Source organism: Orycteropus afer, unplaced genomic scaffold, assembly GCF_000298275.1.
Source record: "Orycteropus afer afer isolate SDZICR_OR568_19922 unplaced genomic scaffold, OryAfe1.0 scaffold00224, whole genome shotgun sequence".
Taxonomy (NCBI): Eukaryota; Metazoa; Chordata; class Mammalia; order Tubulidentata; family Orycteropodidae; genus Orycteropus; species Orycteropus afer.
Genome location: NW_006921811.1, coordinates 4,585,975 through 4,597,065, shown reverse-complemented (window position 1 = coordinate 4,597,065; position 11,091 = coordinate 4,585,975).

The following is an 11,091-nucleotide window of genomic DNA, read 5'->3' as shown; positions in this document are numbered from 1 at the left end:
AAATCTTCACCCAAATCCTAATAAAAAAAAAAAAAATACAATTACAAAGCAGGTAAGACAAAGTCTGACCATTCTCACTTCCAAGGAGCGTTCCAGCTGCACTTCCTCCAGGGCAGATTTGTTCATTCTTCTGACTGTCTGTGGTATTCTCAGCATTCTTCACCAACACCGCAACTCAAAGGCACCAACTCTGCTTCAGTCTTCCTTAGTCATCATGCAGCTTTCACCCACATATGAGGTGACTGAAAATACCATGTCTTGGGTTAGGCCCATGTTAGTCATCAAAGTGATGTCTTTGCTCTCCAGCACGTTAAAGAGGGCTTTGGCAGCAGATTTGCCCAGTGCAATAAGGCATCTGATTTCTTGGCTGCTGCTCTCTTGCCCATTGATTGTGGATCCAAGTAAAATGAAATCCCTGACAACTTCAATCTTTTCTCCTTTTATTGTGATATTGCTTATGGGTCCAGTTGTGAGGACTTTTGTTTTCTTTATGTTGAGGTGTAATCCATACTGAAGGCTGTAGTCTTTGATCTTCCTCAGTAAGTGCTTCAACTCTTCTTTGCTTTCAGCAAGCAAGATGGTGTCATCTGTATCTCAGGTTGTTAATGAGTCTTCCTCCAATCCTGATGCCTCATTCTTCTTCACATAGTCCAGCTTCCTGATTCTTTGCTCAGCGTACAGATTGAAGAAGAGAAGCCTAGACACATGCTTGATAAAGTAGAGAGTCAATGAAGAAGGGGAAGGCCCTCAACGAGATGGACTGACTCAGTGGCTTCAATGATGGGCTCAGGTATAGCAAGGATCGTGAGGCTGGCACAGGACCGGGCAGTGTTTCCTTCTGCTGTGCGTAGGGTCACTATCAGTCAGAGATGACTCAATGGCACCTGACAACAACAAGACATAGGGAAAAGCAACCACAAAAGGAGGAAGACAGATACCACACGAAGACTGTCAAGGAAGGAAGAGAGCTAATAGAGAGAGAGAGAAACTTACCTCTAGAGCTGGTGCCCTGAATTCAGACTCCTAGCCTTCTAACTGAGAAAACAAATTTTTCTTCCTTAAAGACACCCATTTGTGGTATTTCTGTTATAGCAGCACTACGGAATAAAGACAAACTCTAAGTGTGGGGTCTTATGAGTGCAAACCAAGGCAAACCCACTGCCACTGAGTTGATTCCAACTCTTAGCAACCCTAGAGGACAGAGTAGAACTGTCCCGTAGGGTTTCCAAGGCTGTAAGTCTTTACAGAAGCAGACTGCCTCATCTTTCTCCCACAGAGAGACTAGTGGGCTCCAAATGCCAGCTTTTTGGTTAGCAGTTGAATGCTTTAACCACTGTGCCAACAGAGTTCAAAATCTGAATAGACCCTGAAGATCTCCAGGCAAAGGCTGGGGGCTTCACTCAATCAAATGATTTCAGGGACTTCCTTCAGTAGTGGTGAATCTGGCCCCAACACCACCCTGGACCCCACCCAACTGCAGAGGGAGATCAGCCACAGATACACACTCCCAGAAGATAAAAAGTCCCCAAGTATCTTTGGAATCCCACCCAAGGGTGACAGATTTTACCCAGCAAAATAAAGACCCCTAAGATCAGTAAGTAATTCCAAACTGTAAAAAAAAAAAACAAAAAAACAAAAAAAAACACCTAACCCTTTCCAGAGGCCTCTCTGAGAAAGACAGATGCTGTTTCCTGGCCACCTGACTAAAAGCACACCCTCCTCCCTGTTGTGAATTGACTTGTGCCCCTCCCCCCAAAAAATATATTGATATCTTGGCTCTGATCTGCTTCTGAAAATGCCATGCCCCACAGTTCTATTCAGCACACACGGGGTCACATGAGTCGGAATTGACTTGATGGCAACTAACAACACCATCCCTATAAATAGGACCCTGTTTGGAAGCAGAGTTTTGTTAAGTGAATGAGGTCACACCCGAGCAGGGTGGGCTTTAAACCTCATCACTTCTGAGTTACAGAAGGTGGAGAGGAAGGCAGAAGAAGAAGGCAGACATGGAGACAGACACACCAACAAGGGTAACTGACAGCAGCTAGAAGCTGAACTAGACAAAGAAAGGTCTTCCCTAGAGCTGTACTCTGAACTCAGACTTTTAGTTTCTGAACTGTGAGGCGAGAAATTTCTGTTCTTTAACATATCCACTTGTGGTGTTTGGGTTGGCCCAGCACTAGGAGACCAGGACCTCACTCGCTGCCTCCTCTCCTTACCTTGCTTTGCTTCTCTTCATACAGATCATCACATCAGTTGCTGTCATGTCAACTCTGCTCATGGCAATGCATGTGTGTCACGTTAGAACTCTGCTCCACGGGGTTTTCAATGGCTAGCTTTTTGGAAGTACGTGGTCAGGCTTTTCTTCCAAGATGCCTATGGGTGGACTTGAACCACTGGCCTTTCTTTGAACCACCCAGGGACTTCTTCAGTCAGTACTGATGCTGTTGTGGTTGGGTGTCATCAAGTCGATTGCGGCTCACAGTGACCCCAAGTGACAGGGTAGAGCTGCCCCATAGAGTTTTCTTGGCTGTAATCTCTACAGAAGCAGACCACCAGGTCTTTCTCTTACAGAACCGCTGGGTGAGTTTGAATTGACTTTGGGTTAGCAGACAATTGCTTAAGCATTGCATCACCAGGGCTCCTCATATGCAGTATAGTGCATATTAATACATTTGTTCTTTTTCTATTTTCCTTCTCTTCCTCACTAGACTACTAACTCCTAGAGAGAGAAAGGAAGCCTTCTCCATTGGCTCCATGCTTGGCTGCTTCCAGCCAGACAGTTTCTTCCAGCTTGTTGAAACCACTTGCCTTGTCCCTCCTTAAATGGATGTGATGATAGGCAAGCATAAATAGATTTGAGCTCTTCTAAAACTACTTTTAGAGTCAGCTGACATGTCACAGAACGGCTCAGCCTGCCTTCTCAGCCCAGACTTACCCTCTGACCACTGAGTGACCATGAGCAAGCCACTGGGCCTCAGTTCCCTTATCTGTAAAGTGGGAATAGTGAGAATCTGTCCCCTTGCTGGCTAGAATATGAAAACTGAAAGAGATTTGGGAATTGTTTAAAAGCTGAGATGCCGTTTAGTGAAGCAAACTGTGACTACACCTTCTGATGGCCAGAGAATGGGGTTAAGGATTGAATTGAGTTCTCCTAAGATCTATGCATGTGAAAGCTGGACAACAAATAAGGACAACCAAAGAAGAATTGATGCATATGGACTGTGGTGTTGTTGAAGAATACTGAAAATACCATGGACCACTAGAAGACCAAACAAATCTCTGTTAGAAGAACAGCAAGAATGCTCCTTAGAACTGAGAATGGCCAGACTTCGTCTCATGTTCTTTGGCCATGTTGTCAGAAGTAACCAGTCCATGGAGAAGGACATCGTATTTGATAAAGTAAACATTGAAGAAAGGGAAGACGCTCAACAAGATGGATTGATGCCATAGCTGCAATAATGGGCTCAAACACAACCAATATTATGAAAACAGGCAGTGTTTCATTCTGTTGTACACAGGGCGCTATGAGTTAGAGCTGACTCGATGACACCTAATAACAGCAACAAGTACAATTCTGTCAGTGATAGGATAATATCCATACACCTACAAGGAAGACCAGTTATTCAAATTTACGCTCCACCCACTAAAGCCAGCAATGAAGAAATTGAAAATTTTTACCAATGTCTGTCTGCACTCTGAAAGTGACCAAACATACAATCAAGATGTATTGATAATCACTGATAATTGGAATGCAAAAAGTTGGAAACAAAGGAGAAGCATCAGTAGTTGGAAAATATGGTCTTTGTGACACCAGAGATCACATGATAGAATTTTGCAAGACCAATGACGTATTCATGGCAAATACCTCCTTTCAACAACATAAACAGCAGCAATACACATGGACCTTGTCAGATGGAATACACAGGAAACAGATTGACTACATCTGTGGAAAGAGGTGATGGAGAAGCTCAACATGTTCATTCAAAACAAGGCCAGGAGATGACTGTGGAACAGATCATCAAGTGCTCATATGCAAGTTCAAGTTAAAGCTGAAGAAAATTAAAAACAAGTCCACAAAATATGGTCTTGAGTATATCCCATCTGAATTTAGAGACCATCTGAAGAAGAGATTCGATGCATTGAACACCAGTGACTGAAGATTAACATACAAAAAGAAAGCAAAAGATCATTAAAAAGACAGGAAAATACCCTAGAGAAGTGAGAGCCATGACAAGAACAGATATATGCACGCCGATGTTCATTGCAGCACTATTTACAATAGCCAAAACATGGAAACAACCTAGATGTCCATCAACTGAGGAATGGATAACCAAACTATGGTACCTACACACAATGGAATACTATGCAATGCTAAAGAATAATGTAGAATCTGCAAAACACCGCATAACGTGGATGAACTTGGAGGACATTATGCTGAGTGAAATAAGTCAGTCACAAAAGGACAAATATTGTATTAGTCCATTATTGTAAAACTTAAGGAAAGGTTTATCTATTGGAGGAAATTTTCTTTGTTGGTTACCAGGGGTGGGAGGGGAGGGGAGGGAATGCTGTTAGATAGATAGTGATAAATATCGATTTGGGTGAAGAGAAGGGCAATGTACCAAATGGGAGTGATCAGTATGGCACCATTGAGGATGAGAAAGACATAGAGAGGTACATGGGAAGTACAGACAACAAATATGAACCCTTTTGCATATACAGTACTGAGTTGTCAGTGAAGGCAAACATGGGTATACGGACGGATAGATAGGTGGACAGGCTAAACAATTAGGTATGTCTAAATGGGGAGTGTATCCAAGATCATATATAGGGTTGGCAGACAATGGTCCTATAAGTTTATGTGACTGATCAGAATTCCCAGGTGTATAGTAGAGCTGACAAGGGGCAAGGTTATGGTCATTACTTGGTCACAGCCAGCTACCCAGAGGGACCAAGTAGTTGATCTTGCGGGCTTGGGACCATAGTCACAGGGGACATCAAGCTCAACTGGCATAACATACTATACAAAACATTGTTCCACCTCCTACTTTGGCGAGTAGCGACTGGGATCTTAAAAGCTGGCAAGCTGCCATCTGGATGCAACAATGGGTGTCTCCTCATCAAGAAGAAAGAAGAAAACCAAAAGAATGGAAACACTCAGTCCTAGCGACTGGTACACCATCTGATCTGCAACCTATACAACTATGAGACCAGAAGAACTAGATGGTGCCCGGCTACCACTGTCATCCACTTGGAAGGGATGTACGAGATCCTGCATAGAGAGGGAGAACAATGTGGAACAAAACTCAAAATCATTTGGAGGCAAAATAAAAAAGAAGGTGGGGACCAGGTTTGCTGGTCCAATAGAGCCTGGTGAAACCACTGAGACTATGGCCCCTAGCTGCCCTTCAGGTCTGGGATTGAACCCACACCTGTGGTTTCCAGCCAAACAAAGAACAGGCAAGTGAGTTAAACATTTACCTCAAGTAGACACACACCCTGGAGAGAACAATAATGGGAGAAGGAAGTGCTGCTTATGCACAGGGAGACAGCTCAGGGAGCAGAAGAGTATGGAGGGATGGACACTGGGAAGAGGTAGCTGTGGGGAGGAAGTGGGAGGGGAGCTGTTGCATTGTAAATTTTGGCTAATGACATGAGACAAAGTATATGTGAACTGCTGTATGAAAAGTGAATTTACTCTGTAAATCTTCACCCAAATCAAAATAAAATTTAAAAAAAAAAAGACAGGAAAAGAAGAAAAGGCCAAAGTGATGTCAGAAGAGACTCTGAAACTTGCTCATGAGCAGAGAGTAGCTAACAGGAATAGAAGAAATGATGAAGTAAAGAGTTCAGCAGAAGATTTCAAAAGGTGGCTCAAGAAGACAGAGTAAAATATTATAATGAAATGTGCAAAGACCTGGAGTTAGAAAATGAAAAGGGAAGGAGGCACTCAGCATTTCTCAAGCTGAAAGAACTGAGGAAAAATTTCAAGCCTTGAGTTGCAATACGGAAGGATTCTATGGGCAAAATATTGAAAAATGCAAGAAGTATCAAATGAAGGTGGGAGGAATACGCAGAGTCAGTGTACTAAAAAGAATTGGTCAATGTTCAACCATTTCAGGAGGTAGCATATGATCAAGAACCAATAGTATTAAAGGAAAAAGTCCAAGGTGCACTGAAGGAATTGGTGAAAAACAAGGCTCCAGAACTAGCAGAATGTCCATTGAGATGTTTCAACAAACAGTTGCAGTTCTAGAAGCACTCACTCATTTATGCCAAGAAATATGGAAGATCTGGAAAATTGACTGGAATAGATCCATATTTGTGCCCGTTCCAAAGAAAAGCAATTTAGTAGAATGCTGAAATTATAGAACAATATAATTAATATCCCATGCAATTAAAAATATGCTGAAAATAATTTTAAAATGGTTGCAGCAGTATATCAACAAGGAATTGTCAGAAATTCAAGCTGCATTCAGAAGAGGATATGGAATTGAAGGATATCATTACTGGTGTCTGATGGATCTTGGCTGAAAGCAAAGAATACCAGAAAGATGTTTACCTGTATTTTATTGACTATGCAAAGGCATTTGATTATGTGGACCATAAAAAATTATGGATAATATTGTGAAGAGTAGGAATTCCAGAATACTTAATTGTGCACATGAGGAACCTGTACACAGTTGTTCAAACAGAACAAGACACAGTTGTTCAAACAGAACAAGGAGATACTGCATGGTTTAAAATCAGGAAAGGAGTGTGTCAAGCTGTATCCTTTCACCATATTTAATCTGTATGTTGAGCATATAATCTGAGAAGTTTGATTTTATAAAGAAGAACATGGCATCAGGATTGGAGGAAGACTCATTAACAACCTGTGATATGCATATAACCCAATTTTACTTGCTGAAAGTGAAGAAGACTTGAAGCACTTACTGATGAAGACTGAAGACTACATAGTCTGTAGTATGGATTACACTTCAACATAAAGAAAACAAAAATCCTCACAACTGGACCAATAAGCAATATCACAATAAATGGGAAAAAATACTGAAGTTGCCAAGGATTTCATTTTCCTTGGATCCACAATCACTACCCATGGAAGCAGCAATCAAAGGAGGTATTAAGTTGGGCAAATCTGCTGCAGAAGTCTTCAAAGTGTTAAAAAGCAAAGATGTCACTTTGAAGACTAAGGTGCTCCTGACTCAAGCCATAGTCTTGTCAATAGCCTCATATGCATGTGAAAGCTGGACAATGAATAAGTAAGACCGAAGAAGAACTGATGCATCTGAACTGTGCTTTTGGCAATGAATACTGACTGTACCAGGACTAGGAGAAAGAACAAATTTGTCTTGGAGAATGGTCCTTAGAAGGGAGGATGGTGAGACTCATTCACCCCCCATACTTTGGACATGTTATCAGGAGGAGCCAATCCTTGGAGAAGGACATCATGCTTGGTAAAGTAGAAAGTGAAAAGGAAGAAGACCCTCAATGAGATAGATTGACACCATCACTGCAACAGTGGGCTCAAGTACAGCAATGATTGCAGGGATAGCATAGGACTGGGCAGACTTTTGATTGAGGTTGCTGGGAGTTGAAACAGACTTGGTGGCAGCCAACAACAACAACAGTAGATGTGTTGAAGTCCTAACCAGGTACCTGTGACTATGGTCTTGCTTGGAAATAGGGTGCTTGTAGATGTTATCAGTTACAGGAAGTCATACTGGATTGTGGTAGACCCTCATCCAATACATAGTTGTTGTTGTTGTTAGGCTCCATCAAGTCAATTGTAGACTCACAATGACTGCATGGAACAGAGTAGAACTGCCCCCTAGGATTTTCTTGGCTATAATCTTTATGGAAGCAGATTGACAGGTCTTTTCCTACATGGCCCTTGGGTGGGTTGAAACCGCCAACCTTTCAGTTAGCAGCTCAGCACTTAACCACTGCACCCTCAGAGCTCCTTCATCCAGCATGAATGATGCCCGTATGGAAGAGAAGCCGAGACCCAGACAGGGAGGGGAGACCGTGGTCTGATGACGGAAGCAGAGATTGGCAGCCAAGGATTGCCAGCCATTACCAGAAGCTAGGAGAGATTCCCTCAGAGTGCTCAGAAGGAATCAACGTGGCTGACACCCTGGTCTCAGACTCCCAGCCTCCAGAGCCCTGAGAAGATACATTTCTGTTTTTCTGAGCCACCCAGTGGTATGTTGTGGTACTTTGTTACAGCAGCCCCTGGGAGCTAATAGGGATGGCCACAGTCACACAATCCCACTCATGTCATTAATTGGAAGATTTTGCACGTGCTGGTTGGGGAGGCCTCCTGCCCACACACATCTCGGTGGTATCACATGCCTGTTTCTGTTTTGAGTCCTTGTTGACATGGTAATGTTTTGACGCTTGTTTTGTTTTTCCTTCTTTGGTGTTATTATTAGTATCAGATGTTTCAACTCTCAACCTGAGCTGCTCCAAGACAGGGACTTTGTCTTGTCACAGCACTGCCCTCAGCACCTAGCACAGCCCACCTGGCACCCAGTAGGTGCTCAGTAAATGTCAACTGAACGTGTGTTCCAGGAGCTGGGCAGGCCATTTCCGCACTTTATCATGAATACATCGCATTAAAATAGAAGGAGAAAAGCGAGAAGAGAAAGAGAGAAATGGTGGAGGTGAAGGAAGAACAAGGAGGATGCCTTTTGAGGAGAGGGGTCCTCAATTCCTGCCCCTCGTTCCCCAAGCCCAATGTCGCAGAACCAAGACTCAAACTCCCGTTGGAGCCACGGAACAGTTTCCTATACAGGGACACATACCTGCCCCGACCCCACCCACGAAATGGGACCTGTTCACAGGGCTAGGCAGTCACTTCCCTGGTCGCACGGATCCGCTACCGGGACCCTAAACTTGGCGTATCCGCGGTTCTTCACCGCTTTGGGCCAGCGACCCTGCAGGCGTTTTACAAGTCATGGAGGCAGTCGGAGGTTTGTCACACACCAGAGCCACAGCGGGGGCAAGTTCCCGCGCACAGTGCCCTCCACTCGCCTTCCCTGAAGACCCCGAGGGCGGCCAGGAAAGCTGGGATCCAGGTCCGGAGTCCGAGTTCCTGAGATTTCATCCAGAAACTGCTTGGGCAAGTCGTTCGCCATCGCAGGCGGCCGGCTGTCTCATCTTTGCAAAAGGAATAGAGACAGCAGCCCAAGATGGGGGTGAAGTGAGTTAACAGGCCAGGCGGCTGGCACAGCGTCTGGCTTCTTTGGGGAATGGGAGCGCTGGTGGGTCCCCGTCCAGGCCGTTCTGGGTGTTCGGAGAGATCACAGGAGGGAAGGGACGGACAGATGGACTCAAGCACAAAAATTGAGGTCTCCGGAGTGCGAGGGGAGGGCGCCGGAGTGGGGACCCCGAGGTGATTCCAAAACCAGAGCTGACTTCTCCCAGGAAGTTACACCCACCGAGAGAGAGGGGCATAGAGATGGTATTCCGGCACTTGAGAAGGAAAACTTCTCACCTGTTACTTCACTTCACCCTTCGTATATTTCATTCCTTTCCTCCTCGGGGTGCCACGCTGCGCTTCCTCAAGCCAGAGACTGAATGGCTCCCTCAATTCTGTGCCCTGGGAGCCTTGCTGGCCTTCTAGGGCTGGAATCTGGTCTAGCTGTGTGAGCTGGGCAAGTGCCTTCAGCTCTCTGAACTGCTCAGGGTAAAATGGGGTACTGATAACAGCAGCACTCTTGTCTGTGTGGATGGCTGTCCTGAGGATTGAATGGGACCCGGCATGTCGCGGTTGGGGCGCGGCTGGCACCCTTCCTGCTCAGCACCGGCAGGCCCCTTCCTTCTCTGGCATCAGTCGCCTAGGTTGCGACATGGGCTCCGGGCAGGGCCTGAAGGACCACTGAGCTCTCGGAGAACACGCCACTCCAGCCCGCACAGCTGGCGCGCAGCTGGGCCGCGGGAGCCCCGCGGAGTGTGAGAGGGAGGGGCGAGCGAGCGGGGTTGGAAGCTGCGGTCGCCCAAGGGGGCGACCGTGAAGGACTCCGCCCCACAGCTGAGGCCCAGCTGGCCTTGGGGCTGGTACAGCCACGTTCTGGCTACCCCGGGGCAGGGGCCGAGGCATGGGGTTTGGAATCCAGGTAAACGCCCCCCCCCCCCCAAAAAAAAAAACAAAAACACCTCACTGCCCGTGGAGTTGATTCGACTTACACCCACCCCTCCTTGGGTTTCTGAGGTATCTCTACGGAAGTAGATTGCCCAACCTTCCTTCAGAGGAGTGGCTGGTGGGTTTGAACTGCCAGCCTTCTGGTTAGCAGTCAAATGCCTTAGGCACTGTGCCACCTGAGCTCCCAGGAAGGAGAAATGTAGGGGCCAGCTTGCATAGCCAGGACAAGACACGAAGTTTCTGGGGCACCCCTTTGCAGCTTTCCGTGGTGTGATGTTGGAGACAAACCATCTCCCCCACCCCTAGTCTAGGCCAGTGTTGCTTCCTCTCTGACCCAGCTGGACCCTGCAGACCGCCCCACCACGCTCCGCACCACCACCCAGCCCGAGCTTCTCCGAACGCCCAGCGGCCTCTGCAGGCACTGCACCAACCCCCCTGAAGCCAGTTCCAGCCAGCCAGCCAGTTCCCGCCTCAGGGCTTTTGCACTCGCCCATCCCTCTGGTTAGAACTTCCCTGGGCATTTCTTCATGTAGACTCTCAGCTCCCAAGGTGCCCCTGCAGCCAGGTTGCCTTGACCAAATAAGCTCTCTGTGCACCTCACGCTCTGGTGGAGTAGTGGGTAAGCCACCGCTAACCAGAAAGTCAGCTGTTGAAACACAGCAGCGGCTCACGGAAGGAAGATGAGGCCATCTACTTCCATAAAGATTTACAGCCTGGTCGGAATCGATTTGCTGGCAGTGAGTTCGGTTTGGTTTAGTGTCTCGTGTAGCTCTGGTGGGGTAGTGCTTAAGGCATTGGGCTGCTAACCCAAAGGTCTGTGTTCGTACCCACCAGCCTCTCCTGGGAAGAAAGATGGGGCCGTGTGCTTCCGTAAAGATTTTCAGCCTTGGAAACCCAGTGGGTATGGCTATGAGTCGGAATGGACTGGGGGGCAGTGG